The following is a 15697-nucleotide window of genomic DNA, read 5'->3' on the forward strand; positions in this document are numbered from 1 at the left end:
TAATAAATTGATTAACAAGCAACTTTGTCAATATAAGTAATAACGAATGCATGCATGTAATAACAGACATATAAATTTAGGACAGAAAAGTACATCACAATCTGACATCAATTAACGCAATTTATTCATATTTTACTCATTACATTTTCTATATACGCCTTATATATTTGTAATTGTTTTTTAAATTAAGTGAAATATATAATTTCTTGTTGTTAGAATATATGTTATAAATAAATACTATTATATTTTTACTGTCAATATGAAAAAAAAATAAAAATAACAAAATATTTTTTATCTTTCATGTAAATTCAAGAAACATTTTTGAATATAGTGTTTAAGTGCCTAAAAATTTTTAAACATTTTATAAATATCTCTCTAGAGACAATAAAAACAAGATAATCTCAAAATTTAGAACGTAAATCTTTCTGTTGATTGTTAAACCAGGTTTTTACTTGACTTATCGTTCGTGTTTTTAGAACGTAAATCTTTCTGTTGATTGTTAAACCAGGTTTTGACTTGACTTATCGTTCGTGTTTGTAAACAAGGATTAGCTGCTATTAGAGCTGCAATTTCCTTAGGAGTGGGACATTTATTAGTATATAAGTATCTATTAAATGCTTTTAGCACTATATTTTTCTGTTCATCAGGCCAACGTATACGTTTGCACTTCATTTTTGCTTTATTATCTATAATTAAAAAGATGAAGGTTGTTAAATAAGCAATTTTTTTAAACAAAACAAAATTTATGGTACATTATTACGTATGGTACGTATATACAATAGAAATGTATATTTGAAATTAAAGTAACTTGTACAATGAAATTAATGATTTCGAGTTTGATCATGTATGAAAACATCGAACTTACTGTTGTGTAATTTCTTTGGATTTTTCGTAATTTTACTTTTCCTTTTTGAAATCAAACTGTCATCAGATTCTGTAAATAAAATAATCTTTTCAAATATATATCTGTATTAAAATATAAACTTTTTTTCTCTTTACATAAAATGGAGTTTTGAAAATATAATAGTGATAATATCATTCGTACCTTGCACATTAGTACTATTAGTATTATTATTAGTAAAGTTATCATCATCAGTAGTATTGTTTAAACTAATGGTACCATTATCGTAATCATCATTTTCATCACTATTGCTATCATTATCGCTGTCACTTTGAGTGTTAATATCTGTCCCTAGTGCAGCTTCCAGATATTTGGTGATATTGAGAATATCAGCCTCTTTTTGAGGTAATCTATAGAATTGCTTATGTATATTTTCTTTATGTCCCATAAAATCTGCTAATTCGGATACTTCTACTTCTGTTAACTTTAATTTGTGACAATTGGTTGCGATATGTTTCCTAAGAAGAGTACCTCGCAATCTTTCAGGATGGTCAGCTCCACATTCATGAGCAAATTGTCGCATATGATCGCATGCTCTTAAGTATTTAAATCTCTGTTTATGGAAACCTTTTACACCAAAAACGTATGGGTTTTTTGGATGTACATTAGCTTTATCTCGGCATTGTATAAATAATTGTATACAATTTAATAGATCAAAATGTAATAAGACAGGAACAGGACGACCTAATTTTCCTCTAATTTGAAATCGTACATATTTGCGTGCAATTGCTTTTGCTGAATTTGAGAGAGACTTAAAAAGATCTGGATCACTTTGTTCATTTAAACTTTCATAGTTATAAAAATCTTCTAATAGTATTCTTTGCATTTCACCAGCGCGTTTTCTGTTATATATTTGCATAGAAATTAATGTACATTGACCCAGAGTTAACCATACATTATATGAAAATTCTTCCTTCAAAATATTGTATGCTTCATGTCTCTTACTGTTTACATAATTGTAAAGCTTTTTTATATCGCTTATACTTGGAGCTACTTCTTTTTTTTGTCGTATCATATGTGCTCTCGTTTCCATTACTGTTTTGTTAACTGAATGGCTAAAATCTTCTTTACGAAGAGAAAGAAAATCTTCAACTAGAGCCTTTTTAACAGGATCATGATTTTTAATACACTGTGAGCGCCATAATTCTCCAACTTCTTTTAATAATGTACCTAACTGAAATGCTGTATAAGCAGCCTCAAATTTCTGAGTTTCTGTATTATATCGAGCTACTTGATATACTGCTTTAATACAGTCATCGTAATATTTTGGTTCATATAGTGAGGCAAAATCTGTAATTTCATTGTTTATTTCTTTTAATGCTTTTAAAAATCGTCCAAGTGTTCGTAATCGATTTCGCACCATATCGTGTTGATGCTGCGGTTTGTATTTCATACAAAGTTTGTTACCATATTGAATAATTAATTCGTCATATCTTATAAGACGCGTAATAGAATCTTCTCTTAACACTGGAAAGATCACTTTTTTTTAGAGTTTGAGAAGCTATTTCATTAATTCTACCGAGGATTGCTCGTCCAAGGACTGTTATTATTCGATTTTTAGAATGTTTTACATTTACACACTTTCGAACATGATTTCGTAAAGTATTTTTAGAAAAAAATCCATGACATTTGATACACACTCCATATTCATTAGCTGTTTTGTCAAACTTTATATTCGGTCTTCTAACAACATGTAACTTGCCATCATTTAACATTTTGTTCGTGTTAAATTGAAATTCTCCTTTTCGACGTATTGTTTCAATTATTTTTTTACGTTCAAGACATCCTTTCGGTAATGCAGCGAATTTCTTAACATCTTCTTCATTACGATGTACACTTTCTAAATGTCTTGCAATTTTTGCTTTTGGTAACTTACAATAAAAACAGTAATATTTTTTGTGCCACTACGAGAATTATCAATTGTAAGTTGTGCATCATCACATCCTGATACACCCGATGCATTTGCGGTTGTTGATAAATTAAAAGTAGTCGATTCGTTTAAGCTATTGTTACATGCACTTGCTTCATTTTCGTTTATAAGTTCATCATTGCTTTCATAATCTGTGTAGCTAGCTGAATCTTCTGATGGTTTATAATCTTTGTCAAAGTAGTTCTCATCTTCGATATTTTCACTATTTTTCTCCGGATTATTCTCCACTTGTTCTTCTATTATAGTATTTCCTAATTCCACTAAACATAAAACATTACTGTATATATAACTTTATTAAATATGTAAAGATGTAAATACGTGTAAATAAAATTTTAATAAAACTTATATATAATTTTTATGACAAAATTTTACTTATTATTAACTAACTTTGGGTAATATCTTCAATTTCAGGAAAATTTTCAAAGTAGTTCTCACCTTCGATATTTTCACTATTTTTCTCCAGATTATTCTCCACTTGTTCTTCTATTATAGTATTTCCTAATTCCACTAAACATAAAACATTACTGTATATATAACTTTATTAAATATGTAAAGATGTAAATACGTGTAAATAAAATTTTAATAAAACTTATATATAATTTTTATGACAAAATTTTACTTATTAACTAACTTTGGGTAATATCTTCAATTTCAGGAAAATTTTCTAATGTATATGTATTATTGAAAGGCATCAATTCATCCATTATAAAAGAAGTATCATTAATACTACTACAATCTAGCAAACAGTTTCCTATTTCTTCATTGTTATAATTACTTTGTTGTAAAATTAATGATTTGTCCGATACAGTTAATTTGGCGAGTTACTTTCAGACTGATACTTGCAATCAAACATAAATAATTTATATAGATTCTTTATATATGCATAAAAATAAATGCATGATATATTTCGATGCAAATTAGTCACAAAAATAAAAATTGAAATAAAAAATTAAAATATCTCTAATTCCTTAACAAGTTCAGGAACATGTTTTGTCTGAATACTGCTTCAATCTATTCCAAGAAAAATGTGTGTAATACTTTCAACAATATAACAATTTATAAAACAAATAGTATGTATAATACACAGAAAAAATAGCAAATAAAGCGTAACCATAAAATAATATGTAAGACATGGCAAAAAGAATATAAAGCATAGCGTTAAAATAAAACTAGATTAATTATTAGTTTTTGATGTTTTGGTTTTATGAAACATTAATTGATATAAATATTTATAGAAATAGTAAAGAGAAATGTTTTCTTCTAATAGAAAAATAATGCTGTTTGTAGAAAGAAACAATTTAAAAAAAATTTTAATATGAACAATTAATTCTTCATTTAAGTACTTTTTTAATTAAAGTACTTTTAATTAAAGTACTTTTTTTAAATATAATTTTGAATTTAAAAATCAAATATTTACAAAATTGTAATTATAACTATTTTAGATAAAATTATTTAAATTAAAGAGTTTTAACTATATATTTTATTTCTTTATGAAATATTTGTGATGCGCTATGTCGTACATATATTTTACATACTTGTCTTCAAAAGTGTCTTGTTGCCATAATTTGCCGCATACATCTGAAATAACTAGTAAATTATTCGTATTTTATTAAATTAAAATTTTTCATTTTATTATTGTGCAACATTAGGAAAACTTTATTTACCTGCATACTTCCAGTTCTGTAATTGTTTCAGATTTATTTTTTCTGTCATTACATATTAGTTGCTTGCTTGAATTTTCATTATATGACAAGTTTTTATAAAATGCGCGATTAAACGCAGCAAGCAGAAATTGAGAACGATCTATAAAAGCGGCAGATGTTAAAATAAAATATCAATTATTTCAAAATAAGAAACTAAAGGAAAAACTGATAGGTAAATGAATATGTATATGTCACATGACATTTCAATTAAAAATACCAAAACTTCTATCAGATTTTTATTTCTATCTTATTTTGACTTCAAATTACCTTGTATATTATTAAACTGTTTATTACTCTTTTCACTCTCTTTATAATTTTGTAAAACACGCGTTTTGTTATGTCCGTCGAGAATTTTTCTATCTTCAGTTTCATTCATTTCTGTTAATAAATAATATCTTTATATAAACATTATATAGATATTTTATCTTTCAGCTCTAGGATTTTTATGACTTAGAAATTTACTGTGTACCTTCCAATTTCTGTTCATTATATAATATTAATTTATTATCTTTTCAAAACTTATGATTATTAGTATTTCTACTTTCATAATTTTATAGAACAATCTTGAAATTTACTTTATTTTCATTTTCCATCTTTATTTCTATTTTTGTTGTATCTTATAATCTCTACAATTGCTTTGCGAAACATACTTTTCTCTATTTATGCAATCGATAAATGTACAAACTTAGAAGTCGAAAATGTTTTAAAAATATTTTGAATACAATAATTGAACATCATACCTGAGTTATCTTGTAGATTATTATATAACTTAATTTCATTTGTTTTATTTTTATTTTTATAATTATTTGTTATTCCAGTATCATCATTGTGTAGAATAACGCCTAAATTAATTTCACTTTCTTGTACGTTTTTCACTCTTATGTTCATCTTACTTATGTTCTTTTTGTTATTAAGTTCTTGAATTTGATTTTCCTTTTTTCGTTTTTCGTTTGAATAAAGTTCTTTTTTTACAACTGTAATTAATAATTTAAAAAATTTCAATAGTATACCCTAATAATCAAATCAGCAATCAGCAAAGAATTTTAATGTTTAATAAACAATAGATAATAAAATGAAAATCCAATATCAAATTTAAGCATTTGGAATTATATCTAGTGATTAACTCATTTTTTCTAAAACAAATTAGAAAAAAGTAAAGTAAAAAAATAAAAAATTATTAAGTTTTACATTATAATAATATTTAATCAATAGACAATATAGTTTATTTCTCTAATTATTTTTAACTTATTAAATTAAACAATTTATTAATGATAACCCAATAACTATCTCTAAATTAATAAAATAGTATGTAAAAAAAAATACAAAACAGTATTATAATAAGTATGTAAAATTTATAGAATTAAAAATTAATATGTAGATACCTTTTATATAAAAGTTCGATAATATTTTATTTTCTATTATGGTTGGAATCTGACGTTCTCTGAAGTGCGTTACTTGATCTAATTTTGAGAAAATATTACATAGTTAGTAGTTTTACAAATATTAGACACATTTAAAAATATACATTAAAGTTAAGACTTATTCGTAATAGTACTCTAATAGTTTTATAATAGATTTATTACTCTGTATTATTCATTTTCTTACTCGTTTTTCTGATAACTTTCGTCAAATAAATGTAAGGAATATTCATATTTAAATTATTCGCAATATTTTTAAGTACACCATAGTTTCCTGAAAAAGAATGAAAATATTGATAACATTTATATGTTTAAAAAATTAAATTACATTTTTGCACTTATAAAAAATTACTGGTTACAATAAAAGATACATTCCACTCAACACTACAAATGCTTCGAAGCACTTCTTTTCTCCTTTCTCTCAATAAAGAAAGAAGCAGAAGAAGGATGCTTCAAAGTGTTTGTAGCATCAAATGAACCGCAGCTGTGACAATTGTGTTTAAGTTAGAATATACGTACCATGCTTAGCTATTATAACGTCATGTTTCTTTTTTCTGTTTGTGCACACATAGTGCTTTCGATTTCTTTTTATTAAGAAATAATGTATTTTTGCCATGTTTTCTATAAAAAAAAACAGTGAATTTGCTTAAGGTAAATGTACCAATGCCGGGACGCTTAAGACCGATGTCTGGACACCTTTATTATTTCAGTTTTTAAGTAAGTATAACGCGAATTAAAATTAAAGACAAAACTATAATACGAAAAAAATACTTTTATTTATGATTCTTCGATTCGAATTTGCATTATAACTTATTTAAGAACTAAAATGATAAAAATGTCCAGACACAGGTACGTGTCCGGGCATTGGTACATACATTTACCTTAAATACAACAAACTTTGTATGCACATTGAAGACTATCATTACCTAACCTAAATTAAACTTTCTTACCTCAGCTTATCTAAATACAAAAAACGCAGAGAAACTTGATTCAATATTCAATATTTGGGTGCATTTGTTTACGCAAGGCTGCGTGCAGAAACATCACCCAAGTGCTAAAAATCCTACAGCATATGTTACGTGCACTATAAATTTTCAGCGCTCGGGTGATGTTTCTGCACGCAGCCCTGTGTAAACGAATGCACCCTTTATTCCGTCAAACAACGAAACGTTACGTTTACATACTAATAACGTCTACCTAATCTTTGATTTCCACGTATACGTTGCCGCGCTTTACAGTCATCAAATACAAAATGACATAGATGCATATGCATAGCATGAGAATGTTCAGACCAATGAGCATGCATTGTAAATTAAGGTCGGTATTCATAGTCGATTCGTATATTTAAGATCGTTTTAAGTATGGTCAGAGGCAGACTTGAGACATCGTCCAACCAATAAAATGTCAGTATTAGCATCTTAAACGTGAAATTTCATGGGCAGTGAAAAGCAGCAGCAGATCGTACTGATTTGCTACAAAATAGAGAAGTTCTCGAGTTTCTAGAACTTCTCTATTTTATAGCCAATCAGTACGATCTGCTGCTGCTTTTCACTGCTCATGAAATTTCACCTTAAGACATTACTTAAAACAATCTTGAAATAAGAATCTTGAAATAAGAATCTTGAATTAAGATCCGACTATGAATAACGGCTTAAGTGGTTCATATTGAACGTTCATTAGTTTAAACAGTCTTATGCTATACATATGCAGCTATGTTATTTTGACAGCTATTAATTTTATTAGAAATATATGTATGTGTATATATGTAATGTTTAATAGTAAAAAATAATAAATAATAAAAGAATAGTATAAACTATTATTTATTTTATTAGTAAGAGATAGTAAGAATTAATATAATAAACGATAAAAATATATTTTCATTAAAAATAATACATAAAAAATACAAAAATATCCTGCACAAAATTTATAGTAATAAAAACTAGCGTCAATTTGTAGTTGACAGTAAAATTAACTATTATTTTGTCTATATATTATTTTAAAAAATGGATGTGTAAAATAGTGTAATGATAATAATATTTAGTTATTATACATTTATTATATTATATTATCATACACACGTTCACACGCACGCACACACACACACACACACACACACACACACACACACACACACACACACACACACACACACACACACACAAATTGTATGTATAACAATTATTTTGAGGACAATTTATGTACACAATGATTACTTTAAGAACTAATCATAAGGTGTTCCAACTATACATCTAAAGTCCCCAAAGTAATCAATATATATCTAACAGTCCCCAAAGTAATCAATATACATCTAAAAGTCCCCAAAGTAATCAATATACATCTAAAAGTCCCCAAAGTAGGTAATCAATATACATCTGAAAGTCCCTAAAATAATCATTATATATTTTTTTATGCATATATCCGTTACTAGTAATCATATATTGAGTACAATCAAAATACACGAATCAATAACCAATTACGCATCGCATATAACCATTATTAAAATATGTCCTTGAAGTAATCAATTTGCATATATATATATATAAATATATATAAATTATATGTGATTATATATGAAATTTGGCTTTATATAAAATATATTTGGCTTTATATAAAATATATATGGGTCCATATATCATTATATATGGGCATATATAATTCCAAATATAAAATATAATATAACTAGAAACTAGATATGAAACAACAATAAAGGACCGTCTTGCGAACGCCGTACGCCTATTGGTCAAATTTTCGTTACACTTTTCGTGTCGCGAGATTCGTGTCGCTTTTCCGTGTCGCATAATCGAAGTTACTATTGTGCCAAAAGAAGGAGCCGTCTCGCCAATGCCGTACGTACGCCTATTGGTCGAATTTTCGTTACACTTTTCGTGTCGCTTTTCCGTGTCGCATAATCGAACTTACTACCGTGCCAGAAGAAGGACCATCTCGCCAACGCCGTACGCCTATTGGTCAAATTTTCGTTACACTTTTCGTGTCGCGAAATTCGTGTCGCTTTTCCGTATCGCATAATCGAACTTACTACCGTGCCAGAAGAAGGACCGTCTCGCCAACGCCGTACACCTATTGGTCGAATTTTCGTTACACTTTTCGTGTCGCGAAATTTGTGATTTTGTGTCGCGAATCGAATTCACTACCGTGCCTAAAGAAGTTTCACTTAAAAAAAAATACAATCAGTAAAAATAAAAATACATATTACACGAGTCTGAAAAAGCTTTCGACCCGAGGTGCACACGATATTTTTCACAACACCTTTACGGAAATGTTCGACTTCCATGCCTGTAGAAAGGAGCGAGAGTGGCCAATTTCACGCCAGGGCTTACTTTCCTCCCTAGGGAAGAAAATTTATACTTTTCACCCGGTATAGCGGGCGGAAAGTAAGCCCTGGCGTGAAATTGGCCACTTTCGCCTCTCTCTACAGGGATGGAAGTCGAACATTTTTCCGTGGAGGTGTTGTGAAAAACATTTTGTACACCGTACAAAAATAGAGGTACATACAATAAAATACTTTTAAACTTTAACACTTTTTGTAAAAAAATAACAGCAATAAATGTAATGTTGCTGATTACCACAGGAAACATACGGTCTCGGTTTTTCACAAGTGACTAAGTCCTTTTTTTTACGTTACACAGATATGTCGAAACAAAGTATACTTTTACGTGGGGAAAATATTTAATTATGCAACAAGGATGGTCTTGTTCAAGAAGGAAAAAAAGAACGTTAGAAAAGGCGCTATTAGAATTTTTATGAAGGAACACTTGGTTTTTCCCTCCTCCGCCCGAGACCGTATGTTTTCTATCGCGCTACAATTAAAAATGTATTAATATACCGGTTATAACAATAGCGGCATCGGGGGAAAGCCTAGTGGTTTCTTATTGTCGGCTCTTAATTGCGGGTTGAAACATATTTGTAGAATGATGAGCTCGCCCACGTGTACGCTCGCACATACATAATATTCGCCTTTTTTGTGCGCTTGATGTTACCGGAAGCAGCGACGGTAAAAATAAACGCGGCGAAAAAGGTTACAAAGTGAGCACACCTCTCTCTTTCTCCCGTTCATAAAAGGGAAATAATGATATAGAACGCACGGTCGGTCATTCGTTTCCACGAAAACAGTCAGTTTTCCCGCACTATTATGCGATAAACGTTGCGCTGACGCCGAGCACGATAATAAAAAATAAAAAAAATAAAAATAAAAGGACATTGCGGTAACACATACATAGCATTGGATAACGCCCAGTTTAATGCTTGTTACTTCGAGTGTCATACGTGATAGAGAGAATTGCTATAGAATAATAGATTACTGCCTGTTTTATGTCACATATGATTTCCTTATAGAATATTGCAGTGTTCTCGAACTTTAAATCACATAGTGATTTGAGTACATATGAAGTACATATTTAAAACTATCGAAAATAATCGTTTTCTTAAAAAGGATTGCACATAAGTAAACAAAAAAGAAATAGGAAAGTATGCATTTTTTACATGTCGTGTATCTAATGACGCTTATTTAGAACAAAAGGATAGGAAAATGTATTATAGTCACACGACTTGTTGGAAAGATTTAAAAATCTGAGTCCTCACTCGTAAGTTATCGTTTGTACAGAAAAATGTACTTACAAATTAAGCGTGATTTAAAATTCGAGAACACTGCAATCGTTCAAACATCTCGTGAATACATTTTCAATTGAATAATACATTAAGACAAACAATTTTTACAGTGCGAACATGCAATTATCTTGTAAGTTATGACAGACAGTAATCTCGATATTTCGGATAAAAGATAATTAAAATAGACTTTATAAATTTTGTTAGAATGCATCTCGCGTTTAGAAAAGTAAACAAATAAGCTGCTCCTCCAGACACGTTTTAAATGCTCCGATAATCTAAATGTGAGTAATTCTAAATGTAAGTATATCAGCTCGTTGTGCATTAGCTGAAAAACGTAAGACGAAAGAAAAATAGGCGTTCAACGGTCACTGTAAAATTGATTGCGTGTGACATACACTTAACTAAAGGTTCTTATTTCCTAATATGAAACTTTTCTTACGAGAATAATACCTATCCGAAATAATACTTAATATTTTGCTAACGCGATTATCTACATATAACACTAAAATTAAAGATTTTTGGTTTCTTTTTGCATTACGCTAAACCATATTTTAAAATGTAAAATTTAAATACTAAAACTTTATAATTTTATTTGATCAGCTATATTATTTCGTTTTGGCGGCGTTTTCGTAGGAAAACTATTCCAATCCTTGGAAGAGTCAGATGTAACTTGTGAACTTTCGGGAGATGCATGTGTGTTTAATGCATCATTTAAATCAGATATCAGACTGTCCACAGTAATATTTTTGTAAGTTTTCATACATTCTCCCGTTCTAGGATCTGCAATCACCAAATAAGGATATGCCATCACTTTGTAAAAATCTATATAACGTTTCCCGTCCGAAGTGTTAGACAAGACCTAAAATTAAAAGCAACAAATGTAACTCGATGAATCAGAACGTCAACTATAGAAAGTGACATGATATTCAGGTGACATGACATACTTGCCACAAGATAAAGTGATCCTTCACAATTTCTTGGATATGCTCGTTGGACCACACGTCTCTATTGAGAATCTGACAACAAAATTCCTGTGGATCCTGAACATTGACGAGCAGCCAACGATTTAAAGTTTTTGCGTGGTCCCGTGCTTCCATGAAGGAGCCTAAGAAGAAAATATCGCATGGTGGTCTAAATAGATCTTCCAGTCGCTTCGTTTTCTTTTGAGATATGTGCTTTGTGCCAGTTACTCTGCGAGTCATCTCTTCCTCTTGTCGTCCTACATTAATTACCAGCATGTATAATAACAATAATAACTTATTAACTTCAACTTACATGCCAAGAAGTAGATTTGAAGAAACTTGGTTTAAAAACTTAACATCCTCATACCATCCATGCAATCATCCCACATAATACACCTATTCTTAATTGTCCAGTACGTATACATATTCTAATTGATATAAGTTTTAGGACAAAATGCGTACGGGTTTCTGCCGCAAAATCACGGAATCTGTCATACACGTTGTTCGACAATTGTGGCAATGAACAATATCGGCTCCGGAGGCACTAGCGTCTCACGCGTGGGTAATATAGGAGCCCTCACGGGCGGCTCGGGATCCGCGTTCTCGGTCTCCGGCGGTCTGCCACCCTCGAACATCAAGCTAATTGCCATCTCCACGTTTCCATCGGCCAACGTCAGGTACTGCTGGGCCGTCGCCTCACTCTCGCCTAAACCAGAGGACACAAACATGAAAAACGCTCGGGTACGTCGGAACAGCATAATGTGCCTAACATTTACACCCTCGGCATTGTCACGATTCACACACGGACTCGAAGAAAAGCACTGTGGCACTCGTATTCGCGATGCTGTCTGAGTCGCGCTATTTAACCTGAACAATAATTCTCGCGCTGACGCACGGACGATGTAACACTTACCCGTCACCTCGATCACTTGGATGATTGGGCGGCGATACCGCGCAAGATAAATGCCGATCGTTGACTTTGAACACTGAAGGAAAATAACTCGTGTCGCGATCACTCGTTGTTAACGTGCACATTGACAAGATGTCCGACCGCCGACTTCTTCTTCTTCTTCTTTTTTTAATTATGGCCGGAAAGCAATACTGCTCAAGTAATGGCCAGGGCGAACCACTCGTCGTATAAGCCGCTAACGGCGTCGTAAAAAAAGTTGTAGGCCTCGAAAGGCGTCGATACACGGTACTGATAATGATAACACAATGCAGACAATAACAGTCGCAATACTTTAAAAAAATTTTCCTTCCGGACAAAACACGTCCGAACTAGTGGAGACACGCACGAGCCTATGTCCGACCGCCGACGTCCGACTTCGTGTCAGTGATGGAAAGTTGGATAGGCTGGATGCAGCGAATTTCCCCCTCCACTACGCACACAGAGTAACGCTTGGTCTATCGGTGTGTCGGCAGCGCTCGGCAATGCCGAGCGAGAGGGGGAATATTACTCCCTCCTTGTCGCTCTCACTTAGCTCGCGCGATCGTCGCCCGCCGATGAAAAAGTGGGGAGTCCAGTAACGTACACCGCGTGGCGCGTAGATATATGCACGTCTAACCGTTAATTTAGGCGGGAATCGACGGAATCCTGCCGGCACAGGGGCAATAGCTAGGTTATAGGTATAGATAAGAGTAGGTAAGCTACGTTAGTCCTAAATCACTCTGTGTGCGTGCATGCGTGTGTGTGTCACCATGTGTGCGTGCGTGTGTGTGTGTGTGATAATCGACAGGATCTCGTTATCGTGACCCGTTTTCGGGCGCCGCGGGGGGGGTATACCGCGGGGGGGAGGAGTCGGGGGGGTATACCGCGGGGGGGGGTATACCGCGTTGTTTGCTGCGCCGCGGGCGGGGGAGGGGGGGAACCGCGTTTTCGGGCGCCGCGGGGAGAGGGAGGAGGGAACCGCGTTGTTTGCCGCGCCGCGGGCGGGAGAGGGGGGGAACCGCGTTTTGGGCGCCGCGGGGGAGGGGCGACCGCGTTCGCGTTTTCGCCGCGCCGCGGGGAGGGGTGACCGCGTTCGCGTTTTCGCCGCGCCGCGGAGTCCGCGTGCAACGGCCGCGCCGGTCCGCGTGACGTCACACGGCACGCTCCCGCTCGCGTTATCTCCCCCTCGTAGATGTTCTCTCGCGCCCCCGTCCCCCGTTCGCGCGCGTCTTCACGGTCTCGTTATCTCTCTCTCCCTCGCGCGCGGTCTCTCGCGCTCCCGTCACCCATTATAGTTAGATCATTTTTATATTATTTTAAGTGATTTATTTATTGGAAATAAGAGGAAGAATATTTAATAATTTATACGAGACAGATAAGAAAACGTTTAATGATCGCGCGACAAATGCGGAACGCGCATTCTTATCGAGAGTTACCGATCTGTAATTCTAAACCGCTGACGGTAGACAAGGGAACGCTAGACAGAAGGAAAGATAATTTTAGATACAGTGATATGCATTTTAATATACATTTATTTCTCATGTAATGCATCGTGTATAATATTATCTGCAGCATACGCCAACAGTTCGCAATCAATAATCGAATTTTTATCATAAAATTCACGCAAGATTCTAACTGCATTACATTTATCGGCGATACAATTTTGGCGTAAAATGGCTACAAATCGTTTAAATTTGGCATATTATGTTATGCGAAAATAATCCTCGCAAGAAAAAAGACAGCTATTGAACAGCCATCAAACTTCTTTAAAACATCTTTAAAAACAACTATCAAACAGCTATCAAACTACTAAAACAGCTATCAAACAACTAAAAACAGCTATCAAACAACTATCAAACAACTAAAAACAGCTATCAAACAACTATCAAACAACTAAAAACAGCTTTTGAACAGCTAAAACAGCTTTTGAATAGACTTTAAACAACTAAAAACAGCTATCAAACAACAACTAAAAACAGCTATCAAACAACTAAAACATCTTTAAAAACAGCTATCAAACAACTAAAACATCTTTAAAAACAACTAAAAACAACTATCAAACAGCTATCAAACAACTAAAAAACAACTAAAAACAGCTATCAAACAACTATCAAACAACTAAAAACAGCTTTTGAACAGCTAAAACAGCTTTTGAATAGACTTTAAACAACTAAAAACAGCTATTAAACAACAACTAAAAACAGCTATCAAACAACTAAAAACAGCTAAAAACAACTAAAACAGCTTTAAAAACAGCTATCAAACAACTATCAAACAACTAAAAACAACTAAAAACAGCTATCAAACAACTAAAACATCTTTAAAAACAGCTATCAAACAACTAAAACATCTTTAAAAACAACTAAAAACAACTATCAAACAGCTATCAAACAACTAAAAAACAACTAAAACAGCTTTAAAAACAGCTATCAAACAACTATCAAACAACTAAAAACATCTTTAAAAACAACTAAAAACAACTAAAAACACTATCAAACAGCTATCAAACAACTAAAAACAACTAAAACAGCTATCAAACAACTATCAAACAACTAAAAACAGCTTTTGAACAGCTAAAACAGCTTTTGAATAGCTTTTAAACAACTAAAACATCTATATTATATTACAAACTATGTGGGAAAAGGAAATAAAACATTTTATATATACATATATATAGTTTATTTAAAAAAATCATAATTTTTTCTGGTGTCGCGACCACCAGTTACATATTTTTAATACATTTTGTAATGCGCAATTCTTAACATGTTTTTCACATCTAATAGTATTAGTAACATCTAGATTATTTAAAGATTCGATATCTTCGTAATCGGCATCCAAAGTCTCAATGTTTAGATTTTTTCTCGCTTTATTCTCAAGTAGATCCACCAGCCATTCTCGTTTCTGGCATCCCTTGACGTACACAAGAGTCGACATCTCGTCGCCCTCTCCAAGCACGGCCGATGTAATTAGATGTTTCGCCATGCTGTATGGCACGTTTCCGTTCTCCCATCGTAGTCCATGGTGATTTGCAATCAACCAAGAAGCGCATGATTTGTCGGATTTCGTGAGGAGACTCTATGGCATGGGACATGTAAAAATGTAATGCGCCAAAACGGTCCCGTTTCTCAGAACCGCCACCTCCTTTACGACAAATTTCATCCCGACGGTGAAGCCTTGCAGATCGACAAACGTTGGTACGATCATGACGAAACGACGGAGCAATCTGTAT

At 32.6% G+C, this 15697-nt stretch overlaps 1 long non-coding RNA gene and 2 pseudogenes across 1 annotated transcript; all 3 read right to left on the minus strand.

Annotated features, from left to right (window-relative positions):
• Window positions 1-259: 259 nt before the first annotated feature.
• LOC139783244 (uncharacterized) lies at window positions 260-3593 on the minus strand (annotated as a pseudogene).
• Window positions 3594-5288: 1695 nt separating this feature from the next.
• On the minus strand, window positions 5289-7158 carry LOC139783237 (uncharacterized). Its single transcript, XR_011721177.1, has 5 exons — window positions 6903-7158; window positions 6472-6573; window positions 6140-6226; window positions 5917-5994; window positions 5289-5508 (listed from the first exon to the last, which is right to left on the minus strand). It is a non-coding gene; the product is annotated as an uncharacterized lncRNA (long non-coding RNA).
• A 1173-nt stretch (window positions 7159-8331) lies between these two features.
• On the minus strand, window positions 8332-12298 carry LOC139783239 (UBX domain-containing protein 7-like; annotated as a pseudogene).
• Window positions 12299-15697: the final 3399 nt, after the last annotated feature.

This window comes from Temnothorax nylanderi, unplaced genomic scaffold (genome assembly GCF_030848795.1).
Source record: "Temnothorax nylanderi isolate EJ_2023f unplaced genomic scaffold, tnyl_v1.0 TNYL_tig0481_pilon, whole genome shotgun sequence".
In the NCBI taxonomy this organism is placed as follows: Eukaryota; Metazoa; Arthropoda; class Insecta; order Hymenoptera; family Formicidae; genus Temnothorax; species Temnothorax nylanderi.